The sequence below is a fragment of the Cebus imitator genome, unplaced genomic scaffold (assembly GCF_001604975.1).
Source record: "Cebus imitator isolate Cc_AM_T3 unplaced genomic scaffold, Cebus_imitator-1.0 Scaffold223, whole genome shotgun sequence".
Lineage (NCBI taxonomy): Eukaryota > Metazoa > Chordata > Mammalia > Primates > Cebidae > Cebus > Cebus imitator.
This window is the reverse complement of record NW_016107538.1, coordinates 2,460,552-2,473,873: the sequence shown is the minus strand read 5'-3', so window position 1 is coordinate 2,473,873 and position 13,322 is coordinate 2,460,552. Positions and strand designations below refer to the sequence as shown.

At 46.1% G+C, this 13,322-nt stretch overlaps 1 protein-coding gene across 1 annotated transcript in view; it reads right to left on the bottom strand.

The window, feature by feature from the left end:
- The window catches only part of CDRT4 (CMT1A duplicated region transcript 4), a 24,164-nt gene extending 15,685 nt beyond the window's left edge, over positions 1 to 8,479 (bottom strand). Inside the window, exons 1-2 of the mRNA XM_017496849.2 lie at positions 8,291 to 8,479; positions 3,897 to 3,982 (exon numbers count right to left, since the gene is read on the bottom strand). The gene's annotated coding sequence lies outside the window, so the exon portion shown is untranslated. The remainder of the gene's footprint in view (positions 1 to 3,896; positions 3,983 to 8,290) is intronic.
- Between the last annotated feature and the right edge of the window lie 4,843 nt (positions 8,480 to 13,322).

Here is a 13,322-nt window from a genome sequence, read left to right as displayed (position 1 = left end):
TTTTGAGACAGAGTCTCACTCTTTCACCAGGCACCAGGCTGGAGTGTAGTGGCGCGATCTCGGCTCACTGCAACCTCCGCCTCCCAGCTTCAAGCAGTTCTCCTACCTCAGCTTCCTGAGTAGCTGGGACTACAGGCGTGCGCCACCACGCCCAGCTAATTTTTGTATTTTGGTAGACACGGAGTTTCACTATGTTGGCCAGGATGGTCTCGATCTCTTGACCTCGTGATCTGCCCACCTCAGCCTCCCAAAGTGCTGGGATTACAGGTGTGAGACACTACGCCTGGCCTAATTCCACACTCTTAATCCTCTATCTCCAACTCAATCAACAGAGCTAGTCCAACCAACACTTCCGCTTTCCTACTCTTTTCCCTTTTCCACTCTCCAAGCAACTATTTCTTTTTTAGCATTATATTTATTTTAGATTCAGGGGTCTGTGTGCCTGTTTGTTGCATGGATATATCATGTCATGGTGGAGTTGGGCTCCTAGTGAACCCATCACCCAAAATATTGAACACTGTACCCAACAGGTAATTGTTCAACCCTCACCCTCCTCTCTTCCTCCTCCCTTTTGGAGTCCCCAGTGTCTATTATCCTCACTTTTATGTCCATGTGTACACATTGTTTACCTCCCAGTCATAAGTGAGAACATGTGATATCTGATTTCTGCTTCTGAGTTAGTTTACTTCGAATAATGGCCTCCAGCTCCATCTATGTTGTTGCAAAGGATAGTCTTTCATTCTTTTTTATGGCTGCATAGTATTCCATGGCATATATATACCACATTTTTCTTATCCAGTCAACCATTTGTGGACATTTGTGTTGATTCTATGACTTCACTATTGTGAATAGTGCTGGGATAAACCTATGAGTGCAGGTGTCTTTTTGATAAAATGATTTCTATTCCTTTGGGTAGATTCCCAGTAGTAGAATTGCTGTGCCCAATGGTAGTTCTATATTTAGTTCTTTGAGAAATTTTCATGCGGTTTTCCATAGTGGTTAAATAATTTATATTCCTACCAAGCAACTATTTCAAACCTCCTCTTCACCTCCTTCTCCTTTCATTGTAGATTAATGTCTTTTTCTTGCCCTGCTTTAAGAAAAATCCAAGAATCCCTCAAGCACTCCCTCACCTCCTGCCATCACTCATACCAACTCTCCACCATACACTCGCCTGCAGTCTGCCTTCTTTCCTGTTACAATGAATAAGGCATCCCTATTCCTGTCAAATAACACCTCTCCACTTGCACCCCAGGTCTCTCCCCCTCTACCTTCCAAAATGCCATGGTCATAGACAGAGCTGAGCACTCACTTTCACGTTCTTGAAATGTTCTCCTACCTGGCCTCCATGATGCCACAGGAGTGGATTCCCACCAACATCACTCAGCAAGCTGCTTCTCAGTCTCCATTGAGAAGTTCTGGATCCCCTTATTCTTCTTCTTTTCTTTGTTTCCACACATCCCCAAAGTGATGTCAACCAATTTCGTGACTTTACATTTCATCAATATGCCAAATCTAACTAGATTGACTTCTTTTCCAAAGTCCAAAGAAGTTGGAGATATATAGATATATAGATATATATCCAACTACCAATATACTACATCTTCATTTGTATATCTAATAAGCTCTCAAACTTTTCATGGTTCAAAAAAACTCTTAACTTTACTCCATAAAAGATTTCTCCTTGGTCTCTTCCATCTCAGAAAGAGGCATCATCATTCATCGAACTGCCCAATTCAAACATCTAAGGTTTCCTTTGATTCCTCTTGCTTCTTCATTCAATATCCCCAGCCCATTATCTTCCCACAACCCCAACCCACCATGATTTGATTTCTCTACACCACCAGGCTCCTCCAAGACATTGACATCTATTAACTGAACTACTGAACAACTGCTACTGGTCTCCCTGCTTCCACTCTCATTCCCCTATGATATGATTTGGCTGTGTCCCCACCCAAATCTCATCTTGAACTGTAGCTCCCATAATCCCCACATGTTGTGGGAGAGATGCAATGGGAAGTAATTGAATTATGGGGATGGGTTTTTCCCATGCTGTTCTTGTGAGAGTGAATGAATCTTACAAGACCTGATGGTTTTATAAAGGGCATTTCCCCTGCACATGTTGTCTTCCCTGCTGCCTTGTAAGACGAGCCTTTGCTTCTCCTTCACCTTCTGCCATGATTGTGGAGACCTCCCCAGCCATGTGGAACTGGGAATCCATTAACTCTTTCCTGTATAAATTATCCAGTCTCAGGTATTTCTTCATAGCAGTATGAAAATGGACTAATACACCCTACAAATCCTTCTCCAAAGAGGACCCAGAGTGATTATTTTTAAGCATGACCAGATTAAATCATCCCCCTGCCTAACATTCCCATGGTTCTCCCTCCATTTAAAAGCCAATGCCAGTTCCTTATGCTGGCCTGCAAACCCTCTTTGATCTGGCCCCTGCCTCCCCTCCCAGCCTTAGCCAAAATGGCTCCCCCCATCCCCCACTGTGCCCGGCCACATTGGGCTTGCCTCTCTTCTTTAAAAACATCAATCTTGTTCCCACCTTAGGGTCCTTCCCCAGCTACTGCCTCTGCCTGGGATGTACATGTCCCTGATCTTCACATGGTTTGTTCCTTCTGATTAAGTCAGGATTCAGCCTAAATGTCAACCCCTCAGCCTTCCCTGATGACCTAACATTACCACCAGTCACTATCACATCTCCTATTTTAATCCTCTGCCTAACACTATCCCTGCCTGACATTTCTTATGATTTACGCATTTATTTTATTTTAACCAACTAGAATATAAGCCACATGAGAGCGGCAATCCCATCCATCACATTCATTGCTCTGTCCCCAGGCACTTGAGTCAAAATCATCAGATAAATGGACGTTACTGCAATTGCCATAAGCAACTTCTCCTGGAGTCTCCAGGGATCACTGAAAATGCAAATACTCAGCAGTGGCACACTTGTATGAAACACAAATGAAAACCACAGACTGGATGACTAGACAGTAGCCACTACTAGAGAAAGTAAAATGGCAAAAGATGAGACATTATTTTGAGAACTATGACAAACAAATAGAGTCGTTGTAAAGGCCTAGGTTCAAATCCCAGCACTGCTCTTTACTGCTTTTAAGTGGGCACATCTATTGCACTATCTCTGTCTGAGCTTTAAGTTTTCCCCATCCATAAAAGGGGAATGATACATCTCCTAGTGGGATTATTGTGAAGACTGAATGAGACATCGCAGGTGCCCAGTAAGGAGAAAGAATTCAAGCACAGAGACCCATGACAGTCCTGGATTCAGGCTTTGTTGAAAGAAGAAATGAAAGCCGGTCTAATATGAAGAAGTCCAGGGGACCTAAATGTACCAAATTCTAACCCAAGCTCTACACGGCTTCCCCTTCGAACCTCCATTTCTATTCTCACCTCATCTAATACATGCTCTTACCAGGCCCAGGTGTCATTGCCACCAAATGCAGCTCCATGGGTATCTTCTGTATGTTGTTAACAGATATTAACTGCTTTTTCACATGCATGGAGTTTCCTTCCTCATAATGATTATAAATTCACACACATGGTCCCTCCTCTGCATGCCCTTCATATCTCCTTCCAGGATTGCTCCAGTGATATTTCTTTTGAGAGGTTGGCCCAGGCCTCTAGGTGGAATAGACAGGCCCTCCTCTCTGCTCCCAAGTATCTTATCTAAACCGTATCTATCAGGACCATCTAGCCTATTATGTGTTATTTTGTTGGTACATGTCTCTCTTTTTTTCTCTTTCTCTCTCTCTCTCCTTAAATTGTGTTTTTAAGACTCAGAAGTGAGATCTTTAAATTCCAGGCAATTCTTGGCCCAATGGGAGGACAGACTCTGTTCAAAACCCAAGGCCAGACTTGCTTACCTTGTTCTGATTAGCTGGCCTTCCTCTCTTCTACCAGCTAAAAACTCTTTCTTCAAGCCTCTGATGCAACTCATTTCATTGGGTCCCTGAGAAACACAGAATGAAGAAGGTTAACTGGCAAAAAATGTAATCTAATTTAACTAAGATGAATGATTTGGGGATGAAGGGAGAATCAACACTTAAATATATAACAAATTGTTGCCCACAATTAAAAATTAATATAGCAATTGTCCATTCTTCAGAAGTCACAAAAGATGTTCCTTGAAATTGGGCAGAAACATTTAATTATTTGTTTCAAATGAGTCTTTCTAGGCACAAATATACCCCAATAGTATACGATGAAACATAACTGTCCACATAGAAAATATGTGTGGGTAACATGCCAGGAAATCCTGAAGTTCTGACAAAAGGAGTTTTTGTTGAGTCAGAAATCCAATGAAACAACAAAGTTTTAATGTGTCTTCTTGGCATGGCGGAGGGCTGCATCAAATACTTTTAAAATCCAGTTACAGGCCCTTCGTGGAGTGTGTTGTGTGGCATCCTCTCCCCAACAAAGGCCTAGCCTTTGAAAACCACCCTCATGCAGCATTGCAGAAAAACCATCCTCTCCTTACTGTTCTAGTGTGGTTCTGCAATATTATTGTGTATGGATTTCAATATCTGAAGACGGTAATTGATAGGAGAATTCACCAAAGTTTCCAAAACAGTAAAACTGCTTATAAACAATTGTTTGGGAGAAAGTGTAACATAGACTTCAGAGCACAAGTTCAAGATAGGTCAGTAACTTAGCCGTGTGACCAGGAACAAGGAACAAGATAGTTAAAATTCAGAAGTCCCAGTGTTCTCAGCTGTTAAGCAGAGGCAGTAAGACAAACTACCCTTAGAGTGCCATGAGGATTTCATGAGATAATTCATATACAGATTGAGCAGAGGGCACAGGGCACAGGCACATGGTAAGAGACTATTGGCTGGACTGCTGCCATCATTAAAATGCGGGATGGCGATGTCTGCTGCAATGCCAAAACAATGCAGTCCAATGTTCAGGATGGAGAAATTGGTACCAAGACACATCTCGCCAAAACTGAGTCACTATGTTGAAGATCAGGGAAGGGACTGGAGCCATAGGAGGTCAGAAGACAGGCTCAAGGGAGCCTTCAACACAACTGCTGCCACAGTGCTGTCCCTACATCTCACCCATCCCTCCCCAGCCACACTACTGTTCACATCCCAAGAGTCCTGTTTATACATCTGCTCACTGAAAGGCATCTCCAGAGCCCATCCCTGAGCCCAGGAATCTGTCTGTCCACTTGCAGCCACATAAGTGCACAGGTTAACTGAGGGAGGTTTCCAACCAACAGGCAGCAACACACACAAGTGCACATGTACACACAGCCCTGAGCAGAACATCCATACAGTCACTGGCATGAGAAAGAGTCTACAAGCCACATACACATTCATGCATGAATGTGTACGCCCACATGCATACACATGCACGTGCCTGTGCAGCTCCCCAAGTCCCCAGCTGTGTCTGCTCTCCCTCACCCCAGCTTTGATGTCCCTTGTCCCAGCTGTGTTCTATTTCTCTTCTCAGATCATTGGCAGCCCTGGTCTAGAATGGCTTAAGGAGCAAAACTGAGCCAAGAAGGTTTGCCAGATTCCTCCTGCAAGTAACCTGTAGACTCAGGTCTGCAAACAGCATCAAGGGTCTGCAAGGTGGAGCACAGAATTCAAAGGTAGGAGAACTCATGTTGAAACCCCGCTTCACCTCATTATGTCTAATCTTGAGCAGTTCCTTAGTCTTTCTGAACCTGTTTCCTCATCCCCAAGATGGGAAACATCCTGCCCTATGGGATGTGATGATGATCCAGTTGATGTAAGTAAAAGTATTCCGTGATCCATAAGGAGCTTTGTAACCATTAGCTTTTCTGGTAAACACCAAGAACCCTGAACTATTGGTATAAATTCTATTCTGTGATTTATGACTGGGGGTTCATTCTGGAAACAAGAAAGCTAGATAACATTGGCATCCAACGTGAGGACTAGATGAACTCTAGAGAGAGCAGAGTGTCACATGGTTCAGAGAGTGACAGAGACCACAGGGAAAGGGAAAGCCACTGTGGATGCTGTCTTGGGTTTATCTGCTTTCTTTGGAGTAGAGCTGGGATGGGATGGGAGAGTGGAGGGTAAATGTAACTCTTAATAGTTGAGAAACTTGGATTATTTGCCCCTGAGAAGCCTCTAAATGCTATGCCAACAGAACTATCTACCTCTCAGAAGGAGTAAGGGTGAACATGGAAATCATTTTCCTCTGCCCCTCGCAACTCATATATTATCAGAACTGCAAGGGTGACAGAGCCCATGGGGTGAACAGCAATTGGGCCCATAAGGCCTGTCCTAGGCAGGCTGTAAGATACCTCCCAATAATCTCACATCTTGGTATTCACATCCTTGTGAAATCTCCTTCCCTGAGTATGAACTGCATCTAATTACTCACTTCCAATAAACAGAATATGGTCAAAGTAATGGAATGTCATTTCTGAGATTAAGTCATAAAAAAGTTGGCTTCCATCTTGAGTACTCTCTCACACTCTCTCATTCCTCTTGAGGGAAGCCTGCTCCCATATTACAAGCTGCCCTATGGAGAAGCCCATATGGCAAGGAATTAAGAGGGGTTTCCAGGCAAGAGGCAGCAAGAAACTGGGGCTTTTAGTTCGACAATGTGTGAGGAGCTTAATTTTGCCAATATCCATGTGAATGAATTTGAAAATTGATTCTCCACCTGTTGAGCCTTCAGATGAGACCTCATCCTCAGCCAAAGCCATGACTGCAGCATCATGGAGAGACTCTGAGACAGAGGCAGACAGCTAAGACACACCCAGATTCCTGGCCCACAGAAGCTGTGAGATAACAAATATTTGTTTAAGGCAACTAAGCTTTGGGGTGCTTTGTCACCCACCAAGAGATAACCAATACAAAGCCCCTACCAGACATCCCAAGGAAAAATCCCATTCACAGAACTGAGACAGAGAAGGGCTTCTCCTCTGGCAACAGTGGGAGAAATTTCACTGCATAATTCCTTCTTCCCCATTCCGTCTCTAGGGGACACCATTTCTATTAAAGTAAGGGAACCTATATGTAAGTCAAGAATTTAGGTCTATAAGTAAGGGAACCTATATGTAAGTCAAGAATTTAGGTCTATAAGTAAGGGAACCTATATGTAAGTAAAGAATTTAGGTCTATAACATGCTACAGAAACTAAGCTGCTCTTCTAACAAAGCAGACTTTGACAAGTCCATTTTGACGCAGCAGATATACTAGTGTGGCCAGAGTGATTCCAGGTAGGGTATGGATGGGGGGCAAGGTACAGGAGGAAGGCTCAGAGATGGAGAGGTGCTTGCCTTGCACATTACTTGAGAGTTATAGAAAGCTGTCGTTTTCATGGTTTCTTTTGAAGGCTAAGTAAAAATGTTCTTGGCACCAAAATGGCTTTGTGCAAGTCACCAGATCAAAATGTCAGGTTCTATCATGGGACTATTTTATCCAAACCTACTGCATAAACACTGTTTGGGCCCCACCTAGGCCCTGGAGCCAGGAAGATTGCCACTAATCTTCCTTTCCTTACATACACACACACACACATACACACGCATATGCACATGCACACGCACACGCACACAGGCACACAGGGCTCAAGAGTAGGTTTCCAGAATCCAACAGCACAGGGTCTAGAATGGAGTAAGTTTTAAGGCCATCATCCCTCCTATGCCTGAGTTGGATTTGGGCTGTTCTGATTCAGAGGCCGACAGCCGCCTGCCTAGAGGCTGGCACCTCACCAAAGACTCTGTGGAGCCCCAGTCATCATGGGGTCCTTTGGGAGTTTTTCCTGAATTCCTCACCAGCCCAGAACACAAGAATGCAGAAACTATTGTGCATGGTGGACCCAAAGAGTGCCTTTAATTTGGAATCGATCCTGTTTGTTTTCTGAAGCTCTCTGTATCGTTAAAGCCACTGATTTACCAACACTTAATAAAGGGGAGAGTGTTTCCTAGAGCCCTGCATGGTTGTGTGGTCAGAGATGGCAATAGTTACAGTTACCATCATCAGGTTACTCACTGCACAGCACTGAGAGATCGAACCAGGTGCACCAGGGACAGGCCCTTCCAGTCCAGCCTCCCAGCCCTCGCTCTACTTTTCCTCTCTGTACCTCGGTTTTCTCCTGAGTAAAAACGAGGGTTGAGGTCTGCTTCACCCTGTCTCCCTTCCAGCTCGAACCTCCCGCATGCCTGTGAAACCTCTTGGCACAGCAATCCCCAGGAAATGGAATGCACTGGAGTTTCCTAACACATCCCACCGAATGAATTCCTTATGAGCCCAACTTCTGGGTTTGTACTCACCGGGAAAACACTGCAAGCCCTGACCTTCCAAAACCTCGGCTTGTTCACATTCCCGGATGCATTTTCAAAAGAGAAAAGCTAACTTTTGCCCTCTAGGGTGGGAAATGTGAAAGGCACAACAGCAGAGCTCTGAACTGAGACCACAACAAACCCTGCCTGGGCGTGGGGCCCACGGAGCAGGCGCTAACAGCCTTTCCAACCGCAGGGTGGAAATTCTACACCCAGAAGGTGCCCAGATACACCCTGCTTTCGTTCCATCGCCAAATGCCTTAAACCTGTTTCTGTCCCGTTGGAGCTGCAACGTGGAGCCAGAAATCTGGAAGAATTTAACACCCGGTAGATTCAGACACAGGAAAACAGTGTTCAAAGTAAACACTGGAATCCCTCCCTCATCACCCAGGAATGTGGAGCCAGCAGGGTCTGAGCTCAGCAGCTTCTCAGAAAAGCCCCCACTAAGCTGCTCTGCTTTTGGGGCCACAGACTGGGAGGGCCACAAGGGGCTCCACACGCTGTTTTCTGGCCAAGTCAGGGCCGGGGCTAGGAGGTCAGTGCGCGGGGCTTCTCTCCCATGGAAACATGAGCAGCGCTGCCCACAGCCTCCAGCTAAAGAACTCTCTGTTCCCCTACAGGACCCGGCCTGTGTGCAAAAGCCCCTGAACTTGTGAAAGCCCGAAGAAAACAGCGAGGGGCTCAGGATACTGCAAGACTTTTCCATTTCCTTTGCCTCCCAGCAGGCTGTGAAAGAGCCACTTTTCCTCGAAGAAGAAAGAAGGCCCTGTGTGCAGGGCGAGGGCGCAGCCTTTCTAACCAAAAGATGTGTGAGCTGCATGGGATGTGGCCACCAACATTCATTTCGCTTTTGCTGGGACTTAACGAATTCCATCTCTCGGCAGCCATATGCCAGGGTCCCACCCTGTTTCCTCTGGCTCTGGAGAGCAGAGAGGAAGGACCTGCTTTACCCAGGGGTCTATAAGGAATCTCAGAAAGACACTGCCTTAAATCGCCTCTGTGTCACTGCATCACCTTTGTGACACCTTTGTGTCACTGTGTCCCTCTGCCTAAAATTTCACCTAAATTCCATTTGCGAAGATGCAGGCCTGAACCGAATTGTCGGAAGGTTTCTCACAGTCAGGGTAGAGAGGGACACCTTCAGATTAGGAACGTTCAAGGAGAAGAATGCAGAGAGTGCAAAGAAGCCCACGGGGCCACCTGAAGCTCTCAGTAGAGTACTGCTTGGTGGCGGGGCTGCTGGTGGCAGCAGAGGCAAATCTGGTCATTGTGAAGAGGCCAAAGAAACAAACCACTAAATGTCCAGCATGGCGGTCTGTCTCGTCCTGGCCCTCAGCCCTGCTGCCCTGACAGCCACGACATTCACCCATTCCTGAGCCCTGAGGGATCTACCACCGGAGGCTTATTAATCCACTCATTTAATCTGAATTACTGAGGGCCTCCTACTGAGCCACGTGAGCAGGAGGGTTGCTGTCCCTGCTCTGGGGGAGCCTGGATAATCCAGACCAGAGGCTGTCAAGGGGTAGCCCTGGGACCACCATCCCCAGCAGCAGCAGCATCAGGGAGTTCGGTGGAAATGCAATTGATTGGGTGTCACTTTAGCCCACTGAACCAGAAACTCTGGGGGCTGGGCCCAGCAATCTATTTTCACAAGGGATTCTGCTGCTCATGAAAGTTCAAGAACCATTGAGCAGGTCTGCCAATGCCTCACTTGATAATAAAGAAAATCTGAACGTGTCATGATTTGCCTTGGGGAGGTCACAGACATGGGGTGACAGTTCCTATGCTCCTAGACTCAGAACAGCTGTGCCAAACTGTGCTGTCATTTAGAAATTTTTGGTTCCAGTTTCAGGAACGCTTTTTCCACCAAATTCATGGTGTTTTTTTTTTGTTTGTTTGCTTGGTTTTTTTTGGCACAAGAGGCAGGAGCCTCCCCTCCACTCATGAACAAAACAAATGGGGCTTCTTTTGACTTGTAGCACTCACCCCGACTGCGGTTCTGCCACCCTTTCTGAAGGTGGCTCTGAGAAGCCATTGCCACTGTTGTCTTCAGGGACCCCTCTCTGTTCCCTCATTCTCGGTAAGTATCAAGAAACGTACACAGCCAGGCTTTTCTATTGAGCTGATTTCTAAAGAGATGCATCAACCAATGAAGTCGAATTGCCTCCATTCTCTCAGCAGATGATGTCCACGCTGCCAAATGGAATGATCTCCTTTGCATCTTCTGCCTATCCCATCTGACCTGTTGGCAAGGGAGCCCGCAGGCCCCTTTCTCCTGCATCCAGCAGCTCACAGGCCTCTCTTCTCAGGCCTGATGCTGGCCCCTGCTCCTCTGCTCCTCTGCTCCACTTAGGGTAAGGGAACCCCTGTCCCTAGCACCCTTCACGTCTTCATCTGCAAACTCATCACAGTGCCCAGCTCCCACGTGTGCGTCTCTAGCCACGGGCTCTACCCTGAACTGCAGGTCTCCTATGCAATCCCTGCCAGACATCTCCTTACAGATGTTGTATAGGTACCTCAACCTACGTCCTTCAAACAGCTTCCGACACCTCTCGCTCCCACCACATCCAAAACCTGCTTCGCTACTGGCCTTCCCCCAGTTAATAACCAGCACCCCTAACGAACCTGTTGCCAAAAAACTAGGAATCTTCTCCTCTTCCCCTCATCTTCAAAATCCAAATTACCAGCAAGTCACGTCACCCCAACCTGTAAATGTCCTAAATCCTTCATTCTCTTTATTCTACAATGATGACAGCCACTACTGCTGCTAGTACTGATAACATAAAAATAACTCACACCACAGGAGTTCACGTTTTATACATATTCACTCATCGAGCCTTCCCAGCAAACCTGTGCATTAAGTGCTGGGCTATCCCCTCTTACAGAGGGTAAAATTGAGGCACATAAAGAGGGTTCAGTGACCTCCTGAAAGCCATACATCTAATACAGTGGAAGCAGAAATCCACGTGATCAGACATGTTGCCCCAGTGCTGCCCAGTGTCTGCCTGGTTGCCCCCACAGCCTCCAAACTGGCCTCCCTGCTTCCACTCTTGACCCTGCATAATTTGCTTCATCCACACAGCAGCCAGAGTGATAGCTTTCAAAAATCTGCACCAGTTCACAGCACTCCCCAACACAAACACCCCTTTCCAAGGGTTTCCCCAGAGCCCTTGGGATGAAATCCAAACTTCTTCCGTGGCTGCTTCTGTCCATCTCTTAAGTCTCTCTGTCTCTGTCTTTCTCTCTCTCTCTCCCTCTCTCTCTCTCTTTCTCTCTCTCTCCCTCCCTCGCCTTTCCCACCCCCGACCACCCTCCAGCCACATTGCCATCCTCTGGATCCTCAAACTCACCAACCATTTCCTCCCTCTGGAATGGCTTTCCCTCGATTTTTACATAGCTGGTGTTTGATCATTTAAATCTTAGCTCAGTGTTGGCTTCCCAGAAAGGCTTTTTCTAACTTCCTGCTCTCAACGAGCCACTCAGTCCATCGCTATCACTTCCCCTTGTTCCATTTTCCTGACAGCACTTAGCGCTATCTGAAATTATTTAACATTTGTTTGTTTACGATTTATTTTCTGCCTGCCCTCTTAGAACTTAAATTCCACGAAAGGAAGGAATCGTTCTGTCTTTTCTCTCATGTATATCCCAGGACCTAAAACTATAACACAGAGCCCTGTTCCAGGCAGCACAGAGAGAGCAAGGCGAAGGCAGCAGAATCCAGGGAGGAAGTCGGCGTCCGCATTTCCACTACAGCATGCCGGACGCCACAAGGACAGAGGAGCGATTCCTCCCCCAGCCTAGGAAAGCTGGGAAGACTTCTTGGGGTAGATGACTTGAGTTTTTTATTTCAACATTTATTCTGGACCACACCTGCCAGGTACAGTGATGGATGAGACCAGTGGTCTGCTTTCTTAGTACCATCACCTAGAGAGCCTTTTAGAATACAGACTGCTGGGTCTCACGCCCAGACTTTCTGATTCTGGAGTAAGACCTGGAGTAAGCACCAGGAGTCTGCATCTCTCACTGATCTCCAGGTGAAGACCAGTGTGATCTAAGGACCACACTTTGAGAACCACCAGGTTGGACCATTTCCTTGCCACAGATCACCATGAGTATGGCTCAGTCCAATGCTGTGTGCCACGTGCTATGATAGAAATATAGGCTACAGATAAAAGGAATCAGTGGGTGCTTCTTGGAGGAGCTGGAATCTAGGTTTTGTTTTGAATAATGAGTAGGCATTACTGAAACAAATCGGGGATGGAAAACAGGAAACACTTGAGGAAAAAGGACAAAGTAATAGACAGTCTTAAAAATTCAAATGTATTTCAATATTGCTGAAGCATAAAGCATAAAACGAAGACTGGCTGAAGGTGAGACTGAAGTAAACCCCAGATTGGAGTCCCTTAAAAACATTAGTAGCAGAAGGCCAGGCTATGTAAAAGCCAGGTGAGCACAGCACACTTAGGGAACTGAAGAAACGGTGACCAACACAGAGGTCACCAAGGGTCAGGGGTGAGATCTCTAGCAAGAAAAGATTGTAAAGCAAAGTAGAATTCAAACCATGGAAGGACCCCACCTTGGGGCTGGGTCCTATGGGGAAACGGAGGGTTCCTTCGCTGGAGGCTGCAGACAGAATTGCCCGGATGCATGGGCAGCCATTCAGTAGAATACTATACAGCAATGAAAAGAAGTAGGCTGTACCTACGTGCAGCCACGCGAATGAATCACACAAACGTAATGCCGAGTGAAAGAAGCCAAGCACAAAATGGTAAACATGAGTCTATGCCCATAGAGTTCAAAAAACAGGCAAAATACAGGTTTAGAAATACATTTGGTGCAAAGCAAGGGTGTGATTTCCATAATCAGGAGAGTAGTGACCTCTGAGGACTAGAGAAAGAGGTTATTGATCGGAGGAGGAAGGAAGGAGGTTTCCAGAAGCTAACAGTGTTGTATTTCCTGTCATGGGTGGTTGTTACCGAGTGTGCACTTTAGACACAACACCAAGATGTAAGCTGTATGTCTT